This window comes from Mastomys coucha, unplaced genomic scaffold (genome assembly GCF_008632895.1).
Source record: "Mastomys coucha isolate ucsf_1 unplaced genomic scaffold, UCSF_Mcou_1 pScaffold16, whole genome shotgun sequence".
Classification (NCBI taxonomy): Eukaryota; Metazoa; Chordata; class Mammalia; order Rodentia; family Muridae; genus Mastomys; species Mastomys coucha.
This window is the reverse complement of record NW_022196898.1, coordinates 60494945-60512881: the sequence shown is the minus strand read 5'-3', so window position 1 is coordinate 60512881 and position 17937 is coordinate 60494945. Positions and strand designations below refer to the sequence as shown.

Sequence of the window (17937 nt, the reverse complement as noted above, 5' to 3'; positions counted from 1 at the left end):
TTGATTTGCTTTTTCTTTACTAATTTTTTTTAAGTAAGAAAGAGTACCTTCTTTATATATTAGCTAAATATATATATATATATATATATATATATATATATATATATATATATATATATATATGTATATATATATATATATATATATATACTTAGAAAAAAAATATATAGTTAGACTAGTTAAACAATGTATGGCTAGGTTCAACTCATATATTAAATCTTATTTAATGTAATAAAAATTATTTCTTATTAGGAGGCTGTTACTCAAGAAGCTACCACATTTCCTAAAGCTACATGTGGCATACAGAATCTTAGATGTGTATTTTGAAGGTCCTAAAAGGTGTTCAGTGGACATTTAGATCCAGAGTGAGAAGCAGTGTGAAGGCTGCACACCTGTTTGTAACAGTATATACCTTGGTGCTAACTCTGTTTCTGGCTCATAATTTATATTATGCTATCATTGTCCAGATGAAACAAACAAACAATAAAATCAAGGCAGAGAAAAATGTCTGTCTTATATTAAATTTACTAATACTGCAGTGTCACGACCAGTCTCGCCAGCAAGAACGATGCGGCAACAGGATTCTTCTCAGCAGCACTTTATTGGGAGCTCCTCTTGAAACTTGAAGCAAAGGACCCTGATACCCTGGAGCTGCTGGCTTATATAGCCCGGCGAGACTGTCTGATTGGTGCACCTTGCAGACACCTCATTAACCTACCCCCGCGGGAGGGGGGCGAGCAAATGTGTTACTGTCTGATTAGTTCAGTGCAAACACCTTATTAGCATATCCCCAGGGGATGGGGGGAGAGCTGAAGGAGAGACGAGTCACTGCTATCGCGCCTGAGCCAAGCTATCGCGCCTGCGCCAAGCAACCGTCAATGGTAAGGAAGTCGGCTCCATTTTGGATAGACGTTGGCTGGCGGCCAATACTGCAGAATATAATATCTACATATTTTTACTGATTAATTCTTTTCAACAGGCAGACACATGGCAATGTTAGAAAATGACCCCAAACTGATTTTGCTTCTGACATCAATGGCAAATTAAAAACTTTTTTGGATTGATTTCAAGGTTGATAAAATACTCTCAGAACTCTCTGATCTATTTTAAACTTATATATCAATATTTGTCTAGATAAAATAAAATATTTACAGTGGACCAAAGGACGAGTAAAACAGCAAAATGTAGAGATACCTCAGGTGTAGATTTTTGCTGGTGGAGCATCAAAAGCATTCCGTTTTCATCATTATGTTGTTTCATTACCTTCATCTACTTTTTCTCATCAGCCATTTGATTTTTCTCTTGTTTTTATTAATCCTCTATTAATCCTTTCTCATTAGTGTTTTACTTTTAAACTCTGATGTTAAATTTCTCACTATTTCTTTCTACTGATTTATACTTTAGGGCAGTCACTCTCTATTACCAGCTTCTGATGATCATGCAGTTAGTGTCTATCACTCTTGATTAATGTCTTTCTTTATGACTGCTTCACTTAGTAAAGCTATTATTTAAACTTATCATAGTGAAGAGAAGACAGTTGAAGTTAAGGACATAATGTATAAGTGCAAATATATTAAAAATAACAATAAGCACAAATGAATTCAAATTCTCAATGTATCTTTTATTAATTTTGTTTGTTAACAATTTCAAAAATGGGTTATTCTCACCTTTACCTCTCTTAATGTTCTTTTTATCAATTTATACGTCCTTCCTTATAAGTTCTTTTTCCTATGCACAGTCATGATTTTTGTTTGTGTGTGTGAAACCCACTGAGTTTAATCAGAACTTTGCTGCTATCCACAAGAGAATGGTGGGCTAATCAGTGAGCACACAACTGAAGACACATTTTATGATTGGAATGTTATTTTCTATCAGGAAGTTTGATGACAATCTTCTGAGTCTATTAAAAACAAAAAAACATTAAATATGACAATGTCCTTTAAATTAATCCACAATGCAAAAAGAACTTATATATTAATTCCTGAGAAAGGTAAAAAACAGAAATAAGTAACTTAAAGGTAATTAGCTTTAAATATTGGCAATCAGTTGAAATAAATAAAATAATGATACATTTATTTGTATCTGTTCTAATAATAAATTGATGAATGTAATCTCACATGATTCCTTTTATAAACACAACTTTAAGTACTCTTCTTAACTATGTGTGACAATTTTGTTGTTTAATCAGTTACATTTTCAGATTTTATACACACACACACACACACATATATATGACTGTATATATATACATATATATATACAGAGAGAGAGAGAGAGAGAGAGAGAGAGAGAGAGTGAGAGAGCGAGCTTAAACACTCTCCTGAATGTCCGTATTCATCTCAGTGGAATTTCTAAGTAATGCCTTTCCTTATGAACAATGAGGACATGTGCTCTTATATTTCTATGTCCCCAAGGGCATCTCACAAAGGTTATAGTTCATGTCTGTTATTGATGTTTTGTGGAGATAAATACCTGTGTTCCTTTCAAATACCTAGATAGATAAGTATGTCTGTCAAATTGTACTCAGACTCTGTCAGAGTGAAGCATGACACACTCTTTCAGTCCCTGCCCTCTGCTTTTCCCTTTCTATTCTTTATGTGCAGGCTGCCTGTGAAATATATAGATATTCTGAACTGCTGATGATAGGGAAATTGAACAGGGCCAACTGCTTCTCACTCTAAGATTACAATTGTTAGAAAAGCATTTAGAGTCTTCTAGCACAGAAGTTTTCAACATATAGTTTTGTGAGGTATAAGATAACTATGTGTAAGGATATAAGTTAAATGCACAGATTTTTACAGCAAAACCAGATCCCTCAAATTCAATAATGAGGCTCAGAAATTAGGTCTCCCTTTGTGCATGAGTCAAATGAGTCTATCTAAGTAGCCAAAGCTAATTATATCTTGCAGTACTCCCTCTATACCCTTTGGAAGATCTGAGATTATGTGTCACCACAAGGAAAGAATGAATAACTATGTTTGAATGAATATGTGAAACTAAGAACTTATATAATCCATGAATATTTTAGGAGACATAAAGGGGAAAGTGAAAATAGTGATATCCTGAAAATGGAATTCAGATGACTAAATTATTATCTGGAGACCCTGTCAGGATCTGACAATATTTTCTGTTCATCTTCTGCTTCCACTTAATTTGGTGTAAATTCTCATGTGGAGAATATTACATTGTTTGTGTGTGTGTGTGTGTGTGTGTGTGTGTGTGTGTGTGTATTTGTGTATGTTGCTCTTTTTAAAAAACATCACAATTGAACTAATAAGGCCATTTTTTAGGAAAATTTCAGTGAATTGGTAATAGTACACAAAAGAGGAGGATTTGGTTCTCTCTCTCTCTCTCTCTCTCTCTCTCTCTCTCTCTCTCTCTATCTCAAACTTCAGATATTATTCCCATCCCGATCCACCCTTCAACTGTTCCACATCCCATATGTCCGCCCTACCCCCCTGTCTCCATGAGGATATCCCCATCCCATGAGACCTCTAAAGTCCCTGGGGCCTCCAGTCTCTTGAGGGTTAGGTGCATCATCTCTGACCAAAAACAGACAAAGCAGTCCTCTGCTGTATGTGTTGGGGGCCTCATATCAGCTGTTGTATTCTTCCTGGTTGGTGTTTCAGTATCTGAGAAATCTCCTAGGTCCAGGTTTATTGAGTTTGCCAGTCCTACTACAGGGTCACCCTCCTCCTCACCTTCTTTCAGCTTTCCGCTAATTCAACCACAGGGGTCGGCAGCTACTATAGACTGATTGGGTGCAAATATCTGCATATGACTCTTTCAGCTGCTTGTTGGGTCTTTCAGACAGCAGTCATGAGAGGTTCCATTTTGTGAGCACTCTATAGCCTAAGTAATAGTGTCAGGCCTTAGGGCCTCTCCTTGAGCTGGACTTCACTTTGGACCTGTCATGGGACCTTCGTTTCCTCAGTGTCCTCTCCATTTTCATCCCTGCAGTTCATTCAGATGGGAACAATTCTGGGTCAAAGTTTTGACTATGGGATAGCAACCCATCCCTCACTTGATGCCCAACTTTCTGCTGGAGATACGCTCTACAAGTCCCTTCTCCCCACTGTAGGTCATCATATCTAAAGTCCCTTCTTTTGATTCCTAAGAATCTCTTACCTCCAAGGTCACTGGTACATTATGGAGGGTCCCCCCAACCTCCTAAAATCTAAAAAAAAAAAAGCAAATAGAAATTTAATTTCTATTAAGTGTTATAAAAAGTACATATATCTCTGTTATCCTTTGTAACAAGACAGTATAAGGAACCTTAGTGGTTATAAATGATGGGGGTAATGAAGGACCTCCACATAAACCCAGATATACTGAATCTAATTGAGAAAGTGGGAAAGAACCTCGAACACATTGCCAAAAGGGAAATTATACTGAATAGAACACAGATGGCTCATGTTCTAAGATCAACAATTGACAAATAGGACATCATAAAATTCAAAAGCATCTGTAAGGCAAATAATATTGTCAATGGGACAAAACAGCAATCCACAGATTGGGAAAAGATCTTTACCAATTCTGTATCCAATAGAAGCCTAATATCCAAAATATACAGAGAACTCAAGAAGTTAGATTGCAGAGAACCAAATTTTCCTATTAAAAATGAGGTATAGAGCTAAACAAAACATTCTCAACTATGGAATCTTGAATGGCCTTGAAGCACCTAAAGAAATGTTCAACATTCTTATACATCAGGGAAATCAAAATTAAAATGACTCTGAGATTTCACCTCACATCAGTCAGAATGGCTAAGATCAAAAACTCAGGGGACAGCAGAGGCTGGCAAGAATGTGGAGAAAGAAAAACACTCCTACATTGTTGGTGGGATTGCAAGCTGGTACAACAACTCTGGAAATCAGTCTGGTGGTTCCTCAGAAAATTGGACATAGTATACCTGAGGACCCAACTATACCACTCCTGGGCATATACCCAGAAGGTGATCCAACATATAACAAGGACACATGCTCCACTATATTCACAGCAGCTTTATTTATAGTAGTCAGAAGGTGAAAAGAATCCAGATGTCCTGGAATGATACATTTACACAATTGAGTATTACTCAGCAATTAAAAACAATGACTTAATGAAACTCTTAGGGAAATGGATGGAACTAGAAAATATCATCCTGAGTAAGGTAATCCAGTCACAAAAGAGCACACATGGTATGCACTCACTTATATGTGGATATTAGCCAAAAAAATCCTTGGAGATATTTACAATACAAGTCACAGACCATATGAAACCCAAGAAGAAGGAAGACCAAAATGTGGATTCTTCAGTTTTACTCAGAAAGGGGGAGAAAATAATCATGAGAGGTAGAAGGAGGGAGGGATCTGGAAGTAAGAAAGGAGGAGGAGGGAAAATGGGTCAGGATCAGGTGCGAGAGGAGATGTTGTAGAAGTTCAGAGCATCAGAATATTGAAAGGAGCTCTGTAGAAGTGAGGGATGGGGAACTATGCATAACCACTAGAAAGTCCCAGATGCTGGGGAATCAAGAGGTTCTCAGAACCCAACAGGGATAACATTAGCTAAACAACCCAGCAAAGGGGAGAGAGAACCTGTAGAGATGATATTCCACTGGATAGGCACGACCCCCAATTGAGGGATAGAGTCATACACTCATCTCCAAAATTTTAACCCAGAATGCTCCTGTCAAAAGGAAGTACAGGCAAAAAGGGTGGTGCATAGACTGAAGAAAATTTCATCCAGAGACTGCTCCACTTACAGATCCATGCCATCTGCAGACACCAAACCCAGATGCTATTGCTGATGCCAAGAAGCCTGGTATAGCTTTTGCTTGAGAGGCTCTGCCAGAGCCTGATCAATATACAAGTAAATACACTCAGCCAACCATTGGAATAAGCTCTGGAGACCCCAGTGGAGGAGTTAGGGGAAGGACTGAAGGAGATTAAGGGGTTAGCAACCCCACAGGGAGAACAACAACATCAACCAAGCAGAATCCCCAAAGATCCCAGGGACTAAACCACCAACCAAAGAGAACACATGGAGGGAACCATGGCTCCAGCTGCATATATAGTAGAGGATTACATATGCAGAGTATTTCCTTATCTGAAATCAGTGGGATAGGAACCCCTTGGTTCTCTGGAGGCTAGATGACCCAGCATAGAGGAATGCTAGAGCACTGAGGCAGAAGGTGGGGTGGGACAGTGAGCACCCTCATAGAAGTAGGGAGGATGAGGGAGGTGATAGAGGGCTTAACTGGGAAGGAGGATAATATCTGAAATGTAAATAAATAACCAATAAGAAAACAAATGATGATGGGGTGGTTGTCAAAAGAGAATATTTATTATTATTATTATTATTATTATTATTATTATTATTATTATTATTATTATGTTATTTACTGATGTTTTCAACAGGGTCTGTCTCTATGTTGTCCTGGCTGTTCTTGGATGAAGTACGTAGAAAATGCTGGTCTCAAACTCATGGATATCTCCCTTTTCTCCATCCCAAGTGCTAAAATTAATGATTTGCATTACTATGCCAGACAATAGAATTTCTAAAATACAAACCAAGAGACATTACTTCAGATAAAGGAAACAATAACAAAAGTAAAAATGTGTCTCTGTTCTTTTTTCAATTCATAAAATTTCTTTATATACATATACATATATTTTATATATTTTATATGTATATGTATTTACATTCATAAAATGTAAATATATGTATTCATATATGATATTTTCTTTATCTACATTTCAAATGTTATCCCCTTTTCTGGTTTCCCCTCTGGAAACCCCCTATCTCATCCTCCTTCCCCTGCATCTGTGAGGGTGCTCACCCCCCCACCTGCCCTGGCATTTCAATCTCTAAATTATTTTTGACCTATTTTTATTATAATATAAAAACACTATCATGATCAAAGTTATATTATTGTCTTTGAATCTTTCCTGTACACTTACACACACACACACATACACTCAAATATTGTGCTATTCTAATATCGGCACCTAGTATAAGCTCAATAATGATTCAAAACTTGGATAGTAAGCCTAAGATATTGAATCCAAGAGAGTGTTTTTCCTCACTCTTTAATTAATCTTATTCTATAAAAGAAAATTATTGTAATGTTTTATGAAAATTCTTTCAAAAATGTATCCTATAATAAGCATAAAGTATTTTATTGAGCTCCTCAAACATAAAAGAAATTATAAAATTAATCTGCATCGAGAGCTTTCAAACACACATCACATCCTTCTGTGGGGTGTTCTTATGTCTCAAACACAGTATCAAATGCTAGACTTGACATTTTTACAACAAAAAAAAAAAAACTGGGGAAAACTTAAATTACAGGCAAGATAAAAGAGAAGGGCACAATGAAATATTCCCTTCCTTTGTTTAGTGTCAAAAACCAATTTTCAAATTTTGTTAATAAAATATCCCAGTGGTCCAAAAATACATTTTTCCCACAATGTATTGGGTTCGATTGCACTGAGCATCTGAGAAGAGGCGAAAAGCTATCTATGCAGCTTGGAATGACCTTTATTACTTCTTTTTTAAAGCCCCCTCTCCCATTCTTGCACGCTCAAAGAAATTTAGAAGGCAAAACTGGCAGAATTGTATTCTACATCTTTGTTTTCCTAAACTAAACGATATTGATTTCTATGCATCCATCTAATTGATTGTATAATTATATGCAAACAAAAGTAATTATCAAATGTCCATTCTGTCACAGTGACTAATCCGTTTCTCTGAGTTCTGTAATTTACAGCTCCTGGAAATGCTGTGTCAGTGATAATGGTTATTAACACATTCAGCAAGCGTTGAGTGTTTTACATTAATGGTCAGATAACCTTTATAAATGAGAAGACTTCTACTAGATTGTTTAATAAAACCAATAATCAATGAGGAAAGCAGGAAAAAATAGCAAACAGCTTTTAAAAAGTTTTCTCTGCCACAGAGAACAGTAAATATAAACATTTGTTCCTTCTGAAGCTCACATGTAAAGATATATTTTGATCATTTAAATTCATTTATATTAAACATTTAAAGGGCTGTATGAAATATGACTAATGGTCCAGGCTGTAACACTTATATTAACACTTCCACTGGATGACAGCAATAGAATATTTTCAATACCATGTACTTGTCAAGAATGATGTCCTCATGAACAGAGTCTGAGAGAAGTAATAAGCCATGGTCAATTTGAGATGAGGATAGATAGATATTTATCTAGAGTATTACCTACCTTTGAAGACAATGGTCAATAGGGTAGGTGAACTTAGGGAAGCATTGGATTAGTTCACATGTGATCAATCTTTGAAAAAAAAAAAATTCGCCTGAGTTCTGTATTTTGTGTTTGCCTGCTAGTCTATAAATATATAACTGAACAATAAAATCTAGAAGAGTAAGGATGGAAATTGAATGATGGATGTATAATTTGGATCTGAATTTGATTTTATCCAATGCCATCAATTATAAATCTTAGTTATAAAGCTTTATGTTTTCTTTTGTAGACCTGACACTCAGTCCATACCAAAGCACATTTCTCTCAAATTCAATGTATGGTGACTCCTGGGCATTCTTCAATTTTTTCTTTTACTTTTTGATATTATAATATAAATAAATCCTGGTCTCCTTTCCTTTCTTCTCTCCAAAATCTCCCATATACTTTCTGCCTCTTAAATTTATGGCCTCTTCTTCATTAATTTGTTAAAGGCAAAAATCTATAGTGTTTTACATATTTATTATTGAATATAACCTGTTCAGTCTGATTGTTTTTAGTAGTATATATGTTTTTATGGTTGATAATTAGGTGTTGGATAACTAATTGTTTTCCTCTTGGAGAAGACTGTTTATAAAACTCTCAGTGCACACACACACACACACACACACACACACACAATTAAACCAATAAACACAACAAGTCACATGTTGTTTTAAGTAAGAATGAACATCAAATGAGAATGAACTACATACAAATCTTATCAAAGAAGTTGCATAAGTTATGTTTAAACACATTAATGTAGAAAATTCTTAAAATATATTGATTAAATCTTGAATCTAGTTTTATATTTTGTTTTTGAGATTGTAACATAACTACATTTTTTAACTTTCCATTTTCTCCCACTAAGCCCTCCTATAACCCTCTTCTTGCTAACATTTTTATTCCTGGCATCTTTTTATATTGTTACTATATGTCACAATGTAAAATACATGCATAGGAATAAATTCAACACATGGGATTATAGTTTTGTTCAGAGAGGAAAACACATTTAAAAAAACATACTGAGGAAGATAATCCTAAATAATAAGATGCCCCTCCCTAGTTTTGTAAAAATGTTCATATTATGTAAATTATTAACAGTCCTAATTAAAATTCAAGGAAAAATTTTCATTCATTAAGCAAAGCATCTTCAAATTTGTGGAATCAAAATATACTCAAAATAACAGGAATCTTCACAAAATCAAAACTGAGCAAGAACAATTCTGAATGAGTAGTGCAGGATTTCAACTGTGCAAAAGGAAGCAAATATCAAAGCAGTGTGTGCACAAATATTTAGGGCACAAACAGGAGGAGACAGTGCAGAGAGAACTTCCGTACTTATATTGGATAGACTAGGTAATTATTTGGTGCAAACAGAGAGAATATGCATTAATATCTTTCACTTGACACAAATGTCAACTCAAAATATGCAAAAGAATAAACATAAGACATAATATGAAACCTCTAGCAAAAATATTGATAAAATCCCAGTCATATTGGTCTTATTAGTGTGTTTTTAAGTATACCACCAGCCCATTAACTTTAAACTAAATCAAAATTAAGATTAAGTTAAATCAAATACCCATCGAACAAAGATTTAATGAATAAAGTGAAAAGAGAACCTTCTCAATGAGAAAAATATATCTATGAATCAAAATCTATCATAATTAATATTTAATAAAAACAAAGAGTCTGAGAGTAAACTATAATCTTAATAAATATGCTACAAGGATGTGAAGTGATATTGACAAACAGAGGTGCAAAGGACCCTCAGGTATGTGAAATTGTGTTCATTATAGTTGTTCATTGAGAAGAGAAAAATTGAAATGATGGAACACTTTATAATTTTTGAAGAAGGTTTGATGGATCAGGAAAATAAGAATAATTGGAGAGGATATGGAGTAAAGATTGACATCATAGTTCATGGGAATGTAAACAGGCATAGTCATTATAGAAAAAACTCTAATGAGATTCCTCAAAATGACTACTACCATATGATTCTAGAATCTTCCTTTGAAGTATGCAGTGAAACACATAAAACATATATTAAACAGATATGCATGACACACACATATATGTGTGTATATAAATATAAATATATATATATGTATTTACATATATATACATATATATTTATATTTATATACACATATGTATGTGTCATTGAAATAACAATCACTAGAAAAAAAGAAAGAATTAAAGTGTGCAATGCTAGGGCAATGATGGCACAAGCTTGTGTAAGGAATCAATGTCTGACTTAATGCCCACTCTAAGAGACAGAACCCATAACCAAATGCTAATGGAAAAAAGCAAAACCAAACCAAACCATCTTACTGATTTCCTGATATACGCATAGATTGGTACCCTAGTTCTGGAATCATCAGAGAAGCTTCCCCTTGCAGTAGATGGTTAAAAATGCAGAGACACACAAACAAACATTTCAAAAAGAGAGAGACAATGGAGCACCCTGCTCCAAATGGGATATCAGTATCAAACCCCCCACCTGACCTAAGGCAGAATTAGTGTAAGTAACAAATTGGATGGAGGACACCAAGAGAAAAAAAAAGCAAGTGAGCAAAAACTCATATGAACTCATAGAGCCGAAGTAACATGCACAGGGCTTACATTGGTCTATACCAGGTCCCCTCATATATTATAATGTTCAGTTTAGTAGTTTATGGAACTCCTGAGCATGTGAACCAGTAGATCTCTGATTCTTCTGTCTTCTTTTTTGCACTTTTCTTTCTATGGGTGTTTCTTATCTAATTTTTGGGAAGTAGGGTGGAGAGGAACTGGAAGGAGCAGAATGAGGGGAATTTGTAATCAGGATATATTATGTAAGAAAAGAATACTTTTAATGAAAATATCAGTTGCAAATGCCCAGTAAATGCATGATAAAATGTCAACGTTTTTGACCACAAAGTAAATGTGTATTGAATCTACACTTAGATCTTTCTATTCCCACAGTCAGAATGGCAATCATCAAGAAAATGGAAACCAATGTATGACTGCATGGGAAAAAGACAATTTATATATTGCTAGTGAGAATGTGAATTGGATAAATTACTATGAGAATATATTTGGAGTTTCCTATAAAGGAAAAACTAAAAAAAATAAAAAAAATAAAAATAAAAAATAACGTTGGCATGAGATTAACTTGCAGCTTCCAATTTTATGTGAGAAGAAGTCAAAGACAGCATATTATTGAGACATGGCTATATTTCCAGTACTGCTACTCATGACAGCCAAGTGCTGGAATCAGCTTAGACATTCTTTAAAGAATGACTGGATGAAGACAATGTAACACACATACATTTGGCCATGAAAGAAAGCTGATAGTTCCAGAAAAAAAATTAGATGAGAATGGTAACCATTATAGTAAGTTAAATATAAGTCATACTAAGAAAGATAAATAATGCAGTTTTTTAAACTGTGCAATGTATAAATAGAAGAGGTGAAAGTTGACTATTGACTGTTTGGTTAAAGATAGGCTGTCAGAGAAAATAAAGAAAGGAGTTAAGTGAGAATAATTGGGAAACTATTATTATTTTTAATTATTTTATTAAAGTATACTATATACAATAATGTCAAAATAAATTACTTTACTTTATAGAGTAAATATACAAAAACAAGATGAAGCTATTAATTTTCAAAGTGACTGTAACTCTTTAAATTCTTGCTATTAATACAGAAAAGTCCTGCTTTATTCACTCTCACTTTAAAATTTACTTCTGTATTTCATGTCTGCTACAGTGTTGCAAGAGAACATAATGGAACTCTAAAATAGTTGACATTGTAGACAGTTAAGCACTATGGGAATATATTGCATTCATATTGAAACATCCTTCTTTCAGTTACCTCTGTTTATTAATTTTCACTTGAATTAAATGAAGAATAATTCTTATCCCACTTTACTCATACCACACTTAAAAGTATTTTGCACTAGAAGTAAGAGTATCTTAGGTTAATATCAGACAAAAGGCTTTACTCAAATTACCTTAACTACTTGTTATCTATAAAAATCTATTAAGTAAGTATTAAGATGTCCAGCTTGTACTCTGATAACATTGCCAATATGACAGACAGTGTATTCTCATCAAAAATTGACACTCAACAAAACATATGCTTCTTATAATGAAAAACAGGTGATAATGTTTGCTGTGAAAAAATATTTTAAGTAATGGGGTTAAGGTTTTGCTGTTTCCAAACTTTGTAGACTAAAATTTCTCATAGATAGAACGTTATCCTTCAAAGTATTCTGTCTCTGGGAATTACAGAAGTTCAAAAGTAAAATCTGACCTATATGTTTGCTTAAACATGAACTCAATGAGAAGTAACAACATATTTAGGGAAGAACACAGGAATTGGTTATATAATTTAAAATAAAAGCCTGAAAACATATATACAAGCAGCGTATAGAGATCAAGCAGAATTTGTATATACATATATATGTGTATATACACATGTGTGTATGTATGTGCATGTGTGTACATGCTAGTATACAAATACATAGGTAATAACAAATAAGAAAACCAATGCCGTACATTTGAAAAAGAACAATCAGGGAAGTGTGGGAAAGTTTGGAGGGGAGAAAGGGAAGAAGAAATATTGAAATTATAATAAATATGTAAGAAAAATTTTAAAATATTAAACAGAAAATTATTTCTTTCAAGAGCCCTATTGAAGGTGATTTCCCTGGAAGGAAAGCTAGTTTCCATGGCAGTTATTTATAGTCATCCTCTGAATGTAAAGTTGTTACTAGTGCTACCTTTGATTTCAGTGGTAGTTGATCCCTGTGTGAGCATCATTTACTTTTCCTTTTGACTTTGTATTATTACATGTTTAAAGGTAATACATACATTAAAAGAAAGATTGAACCAAGTTTGTTAATGTAACAAAATAGAATAAAATTTTCCTTAATTTTAAAATTGTTTTCTTGAAGAAGAGAAAAACACTATGAAATATTTTCAGCTTTCATTGATATTTTATTGCTGCAAAAAAAAAGAATTGTTATGTAAGTGGAACTTTTATAATTTTATTTCATCTGTTGCTTGAACAAACATTACTCACTGCATACTATCTTGCAAAAATGGTTGGAGAAAATGGAATGTATACATCTCTTAGGATGATTACTTGGGTGAATTTATGATGTTTTGTATAGAAGAGATTCTACTGATGAAAGAGAGACTAAGTTATAATCTTGTTTTGTACATGAGATGCAAAGATGTGAAAACTGTTTTGTAATAGGAATGGGAGATTATTTATTTATTTATTCTTCATAATACAGTATATCCCAACCATAGCCCTGCCTCCCTTCCCTCCTTGTTCCCTTCTCCATTCTCTCCACTCCCCCAGATTCACTGCTCCTGTTTTCCTTCAGAGAAGAGCAGGATCCAGCGATACGAACCAAACTTGGCATAATATAATGAGAGATGATATACTATATTTTATGCTATTTATCTTTAATATTATTATTAAAATTTAGGGACTCATGGCCCAGTGGTTAAGAGTGGGGACCAAGTTCAGTCCCCTGTGTTTACATTGTTGTAACCTTCCAAACATAACTCTAGTCTCTGAGGATTGGGTGGCCTCTCTGTCTTCTGTCAATTTCTACATGCCTTCATGCTTATACATTTACACATAAACACATTATACAAATGTTTATAATTCAGAAAATTTTCACAAATCAAAATATGAATGTCTCTTGTTTTGTAAATTAAAGGTCATTCTTATAAATAATAAGACACAAAAATAATAATTGGATCATTTTCTCATTCTACAAATTGTCATGACATAGCTGCTTCAGTGGTTGAACATTCTATCACTTACGAAAAGTAACAAGATATACAATATGGGGAAATTGCTGTGAAGGAGCAAATGAATTCCCTTCTCATGACTACCGAGTGGTAAGTGCCTTAAAATTAGAAACTGCTGTTTTTCATGTACAAATCTAGAATTTGTTGGTATATATTTAAAAATTGTGAGAGTCTGTTGTATTTAAGGTGTTTAAAGGTTAGCTCAAAAACAAAGTTCCTTCAGTGTCCTGCCATCATCCATTTGTATATTTTACATCAAGAAAGAATCAAAAATAGCTAAATGCATTAAGATCAATTGCAGTTCCCTTCCTATGTTGCAAGGCTTATCTTCTGATACAGAATGTTAACTTACATTACTATGCCAGTTGAAATGCATTATTATTATAGGCCAACACATATATTTTATTATGCATCAGCCCATTTTCTGATTTTTGATAAGCAAGCAGCTAATTGTGAGAATATCCTCACAGTAGGCATTATAATAAAGAAAATAAATGAAGAAAATTGATGAAGACAACAATGAAGTAACTTTGTTTATGAAAAGGAAGCAATGAACAGTGTAAACATTTCAGGTATCAGACTCACAGGCACATGCATCTCCATGGTCCAGCCATTGCTAGTGATTAATTTTACAAAATCTCATTACTATACAAACTTAACAGTGACTCTAAATCTTGTTGATAATTTTTCCCTCCCCTTACAGCAGACAGGTATTTGCAGTTCATAGAATCATAAGGAAAGGCAATTCCTGTTTTCTTGCCTAGTCCATAGTCACTTGAGACAACCCTGAGTTGCATACCAGCTATGCTAAAGCACCCGTGAGAGTACAGAGTCAGTTTGTCCACCACAACTTTTATAAAAACACCAGCAAATCAGTTCCATTTTTAATTCGTCAGTCATCTTCGAAATTGTGTCAGAGCTTGTTTGTTATTGAGGGGGAGTTACTTTTATGAGATGAGAAAATATTACATTTAAACAAACAGAGACAAAATAAAGATAAATGAATCAAGTATAGAAAGTTTTATACTAAGAGTGAATGTGACATGTGATTATTAACATTCAGAGAATTCCATTATGCTACCATTACAAAACAAAACAAAAACACTACAGTCAAAATATAAATCCTTAGCACAGTTTTGTTCATAAAGGTATGCTTTGTGTGAGTGTTTTTGTGTGTTTGAGTGTGTGTACGAGAGAAAGAGAAAGAGAGAGAGAGAGAGAGAGAGAGAGAGAGAGAATAACTGAATCATTGAGTTGTGGGTTAACAATTACTTAGATGTACTGTGGCAATAACTGTCATTGACTATTTTGAACTGCAGATGTACACATGGATGAATACATAACTCAGTGGGAGGTCACTTGCCTGAAATGGGGAAATGGCCTGTATTAGATGCACAGTATAGGAATGCAAATATGTAGAAACTAGGATCCCCATCCTCCCGCCCAGGCTCCAAACATGCCACATAATAAAAATACATAGTGTGCTCTAAAGTTAAATCTTATTGATATCAAGTAACAGACTTCTGCACATTCTATGTTGTCATTCTGAATATCTGGATACTTTCATGATTTATAGTTTGTATCATGCATGTAATATATATTTTCTTTTTATTTGAAATATTTCCTCTGTAACCATGTCACTGTGGGGCACTGGGTTAACCATAAGAAACTCTTCACCCTTGGGAATTTTATTTTGAACCACTGAGAATTTCATTTTAAGACATTCATTAAAATGTCATGACTTATGTGACTCGGAGACATCTAAAGTCACACTTCGTGCTATATGAATACTTTATTTCAACACCAAATTCTAGCATAGTACAGTGGATCTTTAATGCTGGTAAGTCAAAGTTCTCAAAATGTTTATATGGCAAACTTATGTGATGAGTGGCATCTGTTTTATTTTTCCTTTTTCTCTTCTTGATCTAAGAATTTTATTTTAATGTTTGTGACTTTTTTAAAAATAAAATGTCTAATTTTAACATTAAAATAAACACCAACTTGATAAACAAAGGAGCGCTCAGAATTGTCTTAATGTCTCAAATTATGATGAGAATATCTTAGAGCCCATTCTAATTTATTCAATTCATGAAAAATGATGAGATATTGTGAACTATTATACCTGAAAATGTTATGATGTCTATCTCCCACCTAATTAGTTTTGGATTTTGTAGATTCTTACTTTAAATACAATATAGTTTTTAAATATTAATAACTATTTTGTAAAATTAAACTAATTTTTATATATTTGTTATAAAAACCACAGAAGAAGTGTTCTATCTGGTGTCTTTATCATCTGACTTCCTTAGACTAGCTGAATTTTATTATTCTGACCCATTGAAACATGTTTAGGCTACAACATATTAAATAACTACAAGCATCTTCTGAGAGGGCTCTTCTTGTTGAGAATCAGCCAAGTCTAAACTTCACTGCATGTTTTGGCAAAATTTGAACTGCATTATGTGAAAAATTCTGGCAGTATTTAGTGGAATTTTGTGAACTATATCAAGAAGTCAGCACTGGAAAGTAGATAGCTGGAACGATTTGCTTTTCCTAAATAGGACAGTGTGTAAGCTGGAAACAACAGAAAACCAATAGATGAAGCAGGTGGGAGTCAGACTCAGAACTGGAAGAGTGCCAGCTGATCAGTTCCACCAAGATTTTATTATCTAACCAGAAACACATTTTGTTGATATTGAGACTTCTTCCCTCTAGATTAACTTCTGCCAACTGGATACAGTTCAATGCACATAATGGCCATAACTATACAGATGCAGGTAACTGATTGGCAATATAAACTATTCTTCTCCAAATATTTTTCTCTGCACATAAGCCAAGACTGTGAGATGACCATGCAACCTCAGCTATTTTCCCAGCTTTTTATGTAGGACAAACTAGAAATACAGGTTTGTGCTTTCTTCACAGCAAATGTGTCTTTACAACTGAAATAGAAATCTGAGAAGCCAAATGCAATTGCCTTACTAGTGCAAACTAATTGATTTACAAAGTCAGCTTTAGCAAAAGTAATACACTCTAAAACAGACAATGTTGAGTGGAAGAGACCAACTCATAATCCAGAAGAAACTTGTGATTGTTTTTCTAGCCCTTGAAATAGAGATAATTTACAGATTTATTTCAGTATAACAAGAAAGACGAGATGAAAGAGAGAGAAAAATAGTTGATAAAGAATACTAGTAAAATTAGACAATGAGAACAATGAGTTCTCATATAGAGCACTTGTAAGGTTGAAGAAAGAAATAGCTATTTTTAAATGTAACCCTGTGCTTCCAGACAGAGCTTAGCACGGCTGTCCTCTGAGAAGTCCAACAAGCACCTGAGTCAGGTGCAGATACTAGCACCCAACCCATGGACAGAAACCAGGGACCCCTGTAGTTGAATTGGGGAAAAGCTGGAAGAAGCTGAGAAGAAGGGCAGCCCCATGGGAAGACCAGCAATCTCAACTGACTTTGACCCTGAGATCTCTCAGACACTGGACCACCAACCAGGCAGCATACACCAGCTGATACACCAACTGATATGAGGCCCCTGACACATATACAGCAGAGGACTGCCAGGTCTAGTTTCAGTGAGAGAAGATGCACCTAACCCTCAAGAGAATTGAGGCCCCAGGGAGTGGGGAGGTCTAGTGGGTGGGGATATCCTCTCAGAGATAGGGGTGGAGTGGAGGTATGGGGTGGGGAGCAGTTGGGGGAGCAGTCTAAGAGGGGGGTGAAGTCTGGACTGTAAAAAAGCATTAAAGAATAAAAATAAATAAACCCTAGAAAGTCTTTAATTTCTTTCTTTATTACTTCCTTGACAAGATTATCATTGAGTAGAGTGTTGTTAAGCTTCCACGTGTATGTGGGCATTCTATTG

General features: G+C 34.4%; 1 long non-coding RNA gene across 1 annotated transcript in view; it reads left to right on the top strand.

Moving 5' to 3' along the window:
• The first annotated feature begins 722 nt into the window (after positions 1 to 722).
• LOC116094268 overlaps positions 723 to 17937 on the top strand; it is a 46541-nt gene continuing 29326 nt past the window's right edge. Inside the window, exon 1 of the long non-coding RNA XR_004120017.1 lies at positions 723 to 881. This is a non-coding gene — a long non-coding RNA (uncharacterized LOC116094268). The remainder of the gene's footprint in view (positions 882 to 17937) is intronic.